This window comes from Nomascus leucogenys, chromosome 22a, assembly GCF_006542625.1.
Source record: "Nomascus leucogenys isolate Asia chromosome 22a, Asia_NLE_v1, whole genome shotgun sequence".
Classification (NCBI taxonomy): Eukaryota; Metazoa; Chordata; class Mammalia; order Primates; family Hylobatidae; genus Nomascus; species Nomascus leucogenys.
This window is the reverse complement of record NC_044402.1, coordinates 58,890,978-58,899,970: the sequence shown is the minus strand read 5'-3', so window position 1 is coordinate 58,899,970 and position 8,993 is coordinate 58,890,978.

The following is an 8,993-nucleotide window of genomic DNA, read 5'->3' as shown; positions in this document are numbered from 1 at the left end:
TACACAACAATTTTATAAGCACAAAACTTTTTATCAATAAAATGCTATTGTTTGGATATTTTCAAAACTTCTGAGAGAAAATAATTTTCAATCCACAATTCTATAAGAAGCCAAACTCTCAAACAATTGTGAGGGTAGGAGTAAGACATTTTCAAACATGCAGACTTTCAAAATGTCTGTTACCCATGCAGCCTTCCTTTGGACGTTTTCAGAGAATATATTCTGATAAAATGAATGTGCAAACCAAGACAGAGGAAGGCATAAATCCATCAAGCAGGGGATCCAATCACAGGGGTGATGATAAAAGCAAATCCAGGGACAACAGGCACAGGCAACAGCCACAGGGACAGAAGTCTCCAGAAGCTATTCTCCAAGAAATAATGCTGGTGATGGACAGCCTGGTAGAGCAGAACATTATATATATATATATATACACACATATACGGAGGAGAGTTGGGGGGATAAATTTAAAAAAAACACCAAAAATTATTTCGGGTTGTCATTTTAGGACACCAAAAAAAATATTAGATTATTGGATCCTAAAGAAACAAAGTTATATAAAATAAATCTATTCATAGTACACTATGTGATCTAACTACAAATAAAATTTACACAGGAATAATAATGTAAACAGTGAAGGTTGAGCTAGCCAAATATTATTTAAATATGTTAGAAAAATGGAGGAAGGAAAATTGTGTGAGTGTGTGTACATGCTTGCATAAATATCTGCAATATCTTAGGCCTTTATGGGAGGAAATGAAGAGAGCTGTACTCTCACTTTCCTTAAATGGTACATCAGTGGATAAAAGCTAACACTGCAAAAGCCAACAGTAGCAAAATAATCATGTTATTTAGAAATAATGGCAGTAAAGTCCAAAAGAAATAGTTATAAAAGTTGAAACTGGTCACTTACGTGAAGCAGAAATGAGATGTGGGAGTGCTATACTTTTACAGTAAACAAAAAGAAACTGTTTAACTATGAAAATATGTACAACTTTAATTTAAAAAATAAAACTTTCTTAAAGGAGAGAAATATCAGAAAAAATACATTCAGAACTCACTTACTCCTCCTCACTATTTAGTATTCAGCTCTACACAGGAGAGAGAAATCTTACAAAAGGAGTTCAAAATATCTTGAATATATAAGTCTTTAGGAAGTGGTAATGAAGTTTTGTGGATGATCATCAATGACTCTTCAGAATCAGATGCAGATTGAGGTGTCTTTCCAAGAAAAATGGATTCAGAATTCCACAGTGTTCCACAGACTTCCCAAAACCCATTCACAGATGCTTTGGACATCCACATATCATAATTTAAAAACCCTTGTTTTGGAGAAGATAATAAATATGCAGACAAAATGTGAAAGCCTTGACGTGGCCCACCTGAAAAGGGTTTCTTGACTCACCTGAGTGAGGTTCATAAAGCTGACTCTGATCATGTAGCAAAAGGATGAGCCATGACATCTTTTCCTACAAGTCTACTGTTCCCAGTAGATCTCAAATAAAGCCAGATATCTGAATTCTGAAATTATTTCCTGCTCTCAGTGGTATTAAGACCAGAGGACAGTGTTTCCCTCAAGTATTAAATAGATCTCCGTGCCAAGAGTTAAAGAAGGCAAACATTGGAAATTTGATGGTACAGGGTCTCCACACATTTTCTCTCCATTGGCAATACTTTGTTTAGTTAGAAAATGTAGGTCCACAGTTTCATCTGCTGGACCCAATTTGGCCATAAAAGATTAAAGAAACCAAAACCAGATTCTTTTCACATTAAAAATGATGAAGGCCCCATGGAATTTGGTGTACAAATGTTTGCAGTTAACATAGAAAGTCTTCAAAACACTACTGAGGCAAACCAGAATTGGCCAGGAAAACATACTTTCCAGATTTTGAGTCATTTGTGGGGGTCCATTTTGAGGTTTTTGAGACATATTATAAAAGACATGCAAAGAAAAGAACTATATTAAGAAGCATTAGGTAAAGTGCTGGTTTGGAGTGGCTTTGAACCAGTGAGCTTTCACAGTTGTACAATGACTATCTGTTGAGTAAGACTTTATACCAATCACTCCCTTCAGTAATCTGTAATTCATATACAGCCTGCTGCCAGATTAAAGCATGCCAAATAACATTAGTTACAAAAAGCAGAAGAAAATTTATCTATCTTTTTGTTATACTGGCAGCCCTCCCTATCTAAAAGAAAAAAAAAATTAAGATTTTGCCAGACACATAAAAGGAAAGAAACTTCATTTATTTTTCAGCCTTTTAAGAACTGGTCAATTACAAAGCTATCCTTCCTCCAAATGACTTTTGTAAATATAAAAAGCTACAAAAGTACCAATTTTCCATATTTGGGCCTGTATTCAATTGAATTTCACTATAACCCCCCTTAGTTCCTTGGCTGTTTCCAAAAAAGGCCCTTGTGAACAGGAATATTTAATGAAATGATTTTTCACTACCAGTTTAGAGGCTTCCCACACTAAACAAAACAAAAAAAGAATCCCAAAGGAATTTAATAAGAAGAATTAAGAATAAACTCTGACAAATTATATATTGATTAATCGCATGTAATGAAATAGTAGGGATATAATAAAAAAAAAAAAAGCCAAATTTCTTACCACTTAAAGAGGTACCTCCTCTAATAGCAGTGCAGCGGAGAGGGCTTTCAACCAGTCTCCACAACTGTACTCTCTATGCCCTTCAGAATTATGGGATAGTACCCAGTCATTCCATCTCTCTGGCCCACCTCTCCAGCCCACTTCCCTGTAATCAGAGGCCAAACTGCTTTGGATATCCATTTTAAATTCTATCAGCTACCTTTTAACTAATCTACCTCAGTACCCATAATAGGAAAATTTGAAAGTGGGTGTTTAACAGTACTTTTAAATAGTGGGGAATGGTGACAGGAACAATAAATGAACTCTTTGTAACTCAGAAGCTCTGTTTTCACTGAGGTCATTAGTGCCCCCTAACCACCAAAGCTTTTCCCCTGCTTTCTTATTTACTGCTTGCTAACTGTAAGGTGGATAAGGGCTGTCAAACCTTTTAGAGTTAGAACTCTCTCCAGCATGGCATGATCAAGAATACAAATTTATTTTAGCTCTGTAACCCCAATGCTTTAGTGTCTTGCCTAATTCCTCTTTACTTCAAGTATTTGAAAGATTGCTTTGTGCTTCTGGACCCATCCACAGACACTTGGAACAAGTCAAAAACCCAGTCTACATTTCTTGTTTTTCCAAAATCTCCCCTCGATCATCCTCCAAGAGTACAGCTGAAGCTCTTGGTTGCCTACACTAAAGCCATTGCTCTTGCTGTCCCTGATTTCATCTAGATAACCTGCTCCCTCAAAAAGCAGCAAATGTCACCAACGTATCACACCAATCCAATCCAGCTGGCTATTGACTGGTTTGGGAATAGTCCTGGCTGCAAATTTGCCACTCACTCATCAAGAAAGGTCTGGTAGGAGTTACAGAGGAAAGACATGCCCTTAAAAACAAAGGATTGGAAAGCCACCTACTGGGTATTATGTTCACTATTTGTGTGACAGTTTCACTAGAAGCCCAAATCTCATCATGTAAAACATCCATGTAATGAACTTGGACATGTACCCCCTGAATCTAAAATTTTTAACAAAGACACACACTTTCTCTGGGGACACTGTCATGTCTGGGGATGATGCCTGGGATTGTTGCAGCCTCTCATTACCAGCCCAAGGATAAAGCCAATACTCAGAGGATTACTGGGCCAAGGAATCACACAGAAGGACAAACAGAGTCTGACACATTGTGCCTAGAACCTGCTCTGCTTCAAGATGTCTGACAATGTGAAATAATGAATCCCCTTATTGTCCAAGATAGTTTGGGCTGAGTTTTCTAAGCCTTTTTGCAGACAGAGGGTAAATCGCTAGGACCTTCTCTTTGGTCTCTGCTCTCTTCCTTGTTAGCATTCTCACAATCCCCATCCCAGAGTGCCAATAGCAGTGAAATAAACCAAAGGGGAAAGACCCATAGGCCAGAACATTCATAACATTTCCCATAATGTCATCTGAAAGAGGCCAGATTTCTTGAAACATCTCAAGATACATCTTCAGAAAATTCTTGGAAACTAAGTCATAGTAATAACTAATGAAACAGAGTAGCACCTCTATAGAGTGAGTATAGAGTGAACTTGTGGGCAATAACCAGTCGATCAATTATCGTCATTTGTGTTGGAGGGTTTAAAGAAAAAAAGTGACAATTTATAAAACAAACAAAAAGAACTCTTCCTAAATCATAGAGATAAGCATAAAGTAGGGGGCTATAAATTGAAAAAGAAAAGAAAAGGAATTATAACACAAAGATAATTCTCCCCAGTCAAGGGACCTTAATGTAGTTTTCTTGAGAGATTTCACTTCTAAGTCAATCATATATTAAAATCACCAATATATAAGGGTAATAAATAGCTTTCTTACCAGCAGTATATTCTCAGCATTAAAGCCTACAATTCATATGCCTGTAAAAGGGGACTACTGCACATTGTAGGGGTGTCTACAGAGGGCTAGGTTTCCTCAACTTACATTAAAACAAGGTTTCTAACATGAACTAAATACACAGTAGGGGCCCAGCAGTCAGAGGCAGTGTTGGGTTGCTGTGGGCTTTAGCTCTTTGCTAGAATAATCCTCAACACAAGTTAGGAGTAGAGGACAGTGATCCCACCAGCTCCCTACACTTTGCCTGGAGCATCTGAGGGGATGTTATTCTGCTTCCTCCTTTCTTTCCAACAGACAAAATTGACTCTTCAGATGGAATTGATAGAAAGTGAACCACTGAGTCTAATGTGGTAAGGAGCTGTAGAAAGATTAGTAATGGCTTTTGGTGGAAAAACAATTATGCTGAATTACAAACACATCTGCCACACACTCAGCAAACTATCAGAGAAGCCAGATTTTCCTCACATTTTACTTCTGGGACCATTTTCAATTTTCAAATAGAAGATAGTGCTCTAGTTATTGCTAACATGCATTTTCTTTAAATAAATTCAGAATAAAAGTTAGAAAGCCTGATACTATTTCCTATAGAACTTGTTTTTTTTCCCCTCCACTTACCTAACAGGAAATAAAAATAACATACTCTATTTCTATAGTACTTAACAATTTCAAAATTCTTTTATGGGCATTCATTTGATAAAGAACATTCAGTAATCCATTTGCATTAATTCATCTGATAAAGAACCATAAACTTACGCTCTTTGTAGCTCTGCTTAGAGTAATTCCATAAAGATATAAGAGTGTGCACTCATGCCTGCTGCCTCATTCATTCAATAAATACTTACGGCCTAATCTGAGGCAGGCACAGTTCTAAACTCTGAGAATACAGCAGTGGGAAAAAGAAACAGACAAAATCCTGTCCTCATGGTGCTTACGTCCTCAGGAACACAATAGAATTGTCTGACATATATCAATTTAGTCATGGGTCCATCAATACCAAATAGCTTACTTTTTCTGTACTGTGTTAAGTAGGGAAGGAGGTTTAAATAATTATTATAAGCAGGAAGACCCAAAAATGAATAAACTGAGGTAGGTTACTGCTTAATAGTATGGGGAAAGTTTATTAATTCACCATAAGAAAAAACACACTCCTTTGAAGTATTTCTCAAGTAAGAAAATGGATCTTTCCATTTACCATAAATCCAGCACAGAATAATGAACAGCATGGTACTTCTCACATCCATTCATCACTCACAGATTCATTATCAGTGGAGCATATTACATTTGTTTTCACTTGAATGCTTGCATCAACTCTCAGGAGATAGCAAAATTATCCAAATTTTCCAGATTAAAACACACACACACACACACACACACACACACACACAACTCAGAGAGGTAAGGTAATGAGCCCAGAGTCACAAATTTTTGGCCTCTATAGTCTCAGACCCAGATTTTTCCACTTGATCTTTCTATTTCTGAGGACCCATGACTCATATGAACTTAAACTTCTCATTTTGAAGAGATTCCAGGACGAATGCCTTTTCCATTAAACTTCCAAAACATGTTTTCTGTGTACCTCTTGCGACATTTATCATCCCAATTGTCTATTAGGTTTATTGCATTCTTGTCCTACACCTTCCTTTGGACTAGAAGGACTTTATGGTCATGCAGTCTGGTTGGCTAAATGAATATGTGACTGTGTTTGCTTGTTTGTTTATTAAATAGAACAGTGGATTCTACTATGCAGCTCCTCTCATCAAAGGGGAGCTGAAATTGCCCAAGCAATAGATTATCAGAGCAGAACCTTCAGTGGGGCAGGTCTTTCAGGAAGACAGGTCAACAATATTATTATTGAGTACCCACTGCACATCAGGCATAGTTTTGGGTGTTTTTCATGTATTACATGGCAGAAGGTCAGCATTGAGGATTGGTATGTGTAGCAGTCAAGCACATGAGTTCCGGAACTAGATCACCTTTGTTTGATGACCAGCTCTGCCACCTGCTAGCTGAGTGGCTTTTGGCAAGTATGTAACCTTTCTGTGCCTCAGTTACCTTTTCTCATTAAGTGTATTGTGAGGCTTCAGTAAATTAATTAATATGACATGCTTAAAACAGTGCCTGGTTTCATTCTTCTACCTGTGGCTTGCACATGGTGCTGGTGGTTTCCCAGCACCATTTATTGAAAAGGGCATCCTTTTCCCAATTTATGTTTTTATATGTTTTGTCAAAACTCAATTGGCTGTAAGTATTTGGCTTTATTTTTGGATTCTCTATTCTGTTCCATTAGTCTACATGCCTATTTTTATACCAGTCCCATGCTGTTCTGGTAACTGCAGACTTGTAGTATAATTTGAAGTTGGGTAATGTGATGCCTCCAGATTTGTTCTTTTTGCTTAGGGCTTTGGTTCTGTGCTTATTGCTTATGGCTTGGTGCTTATTGCTTTGGTTATGTGGGCTCTTTTTTGGTACAATATGAATTTTAGGATTTTTTTTCTAGTTCTGTGAAGAATGATGATGATAGTTTGATGGGAATTGCATTGAATCTGCAGATTGCTTTGAATAGCACGGTCATTTTCGCAATATTGATTCTTCCCATTCATGAGCATGGGCTGTGTCTCCAGTTGTTTGTGTCATCTATGATTTCTTTAGGCAGTGTTTCATAGTTTTCCTTTTAGCAGTCTTTCACCTCCTTGGTTATCTCTCACTATACAAAAATCAACTCAAGATATAGCAAAGACTTAAATCTAAAACCTAAAACCACACAAATACTAGAAGGTAACATCAGAAAAAGTCTTCTGGACATTGGTTTTGGCAAAGAATTCATGATTAAGACCCCAAAAGCAAATGCAACAAAAACAAAAATAAATAAATAAATGGGTCCTAACTAAACTAAAAAGCTTCTGCACAGCAAAAGCAATAATCAACAAAGTAAACAGACAACCCATAGAGTGGGAGAAAATATTTGCAAACTATGCACCTGATAAAGGACTAATATCCAGAATCTACAAGGAACTCAAACTAATCAGCAAGAAAACAAAAAATCCCATTAAAAAGTGGGCAAAGGACATGAATAGATATTTCCCAAAAGAAGATATACAAATAGCCAACAAACATATGAAAAAATGCTCAACATAAGTAATCATCAGAAAAATACAAATTAAAGCCACAGTGAGGTACCACCTTACTCCTGTAAAAATTGCCATTATTAAAAAGTCAAAAAACAATAGGTGTTTGCATGGATGTAGTGAAAAAGGAACACTTTTACACTGCTGGTGGGAATGTAAATTAGTACAACCACTATGGAAAACAGTGTAGAGATTCCTTAAAGAACTAAAACTAGATCTACCATTCAATTCAGTAATCCCACTACTGGGTACCTACTCACAGGAAAAGAAGTCATTATATGAAAAACACATGCACACACACTTATAGCAGCACAATTCACAATTGCAAAGATATGGAACCAACCTAAGTGCCCACCAACCAACCAGTGGATAAAAAAAATGGAACACTACTCAGCCATGGAACACTACTCAGCCATAAAAAGGAATGAGATAATATCCTTTGCAGCAACTTGGATGGACCAGGAGTCCATTATTCTAAGTGAAGTAAATTCAGGAATGGAAAACAAAAAAACCATATGTTTTCACTTATAACTGGGAGCAAAGCTATGGAAACGCAAAGGTATAGAGAGTGGTATAATGGACTTTGGGGACTCGGGGGTGGGAAACATTGGGAGGGAGTTGAGGGATAAAAGACTACATATTGGGTACGGTGTACACTGCTCAGGTGACAGATGCACTAAAATCTCAGAAATCATCACTATAGATCTCAACCATGTAACCAAAAACCACCTGTACCCCAAAACCTATTGAAATTAAAAAATTTTAAAAAAAGTCTAGAAAATAAGCATTCAATAAATGCTATGTGTTACTATTATTTCACCAAATTTGAAGATGAGAAAACAGAAGCTGGTAGAGGTAACTTGTGCAAGATTACCAAGCTAGTGAGTAACTATCCTCAGAGGGACCGAAGAGAGACCTGGGCCTGATCTTCCCCCTCTAGAACTCTGTCATATCCAGCCTATCCTGCATATGATGGAATTAGCCACTGCTAGAGTACTGTCTACATAACACGTTAAAGTACACTTAACTTGGGTGACAAAAATGAGTAGGTGGCCGAGCACCCACTAGTTATAAGCCTATCTACTTGCTACTTTAGAAATGGGTAAAAAGGGTTTTAAAAATATTAGACACTGAATGTTTCCCTTATGAGGAAGGGACAAGGTATCAGTGACAGACAGGCCTGGGTAGGGTGAAATTCCACCCACGCCCCATCAGGACAAGGCTTAGGGCACCAGGGGTTAGGAAACACCAAAGATAAATATGCCAATTTTGTCATTTTCCTGGGTTTTTGCTCTTCATCACTTACCAGACATACTTCTGGGGCAACAGAGACAAGGACAAGGACAGGGAAAACCTTGGAGCTGCATAACTCCTGATGGTTCTGTCCCCTTCCTTGGGCACAGT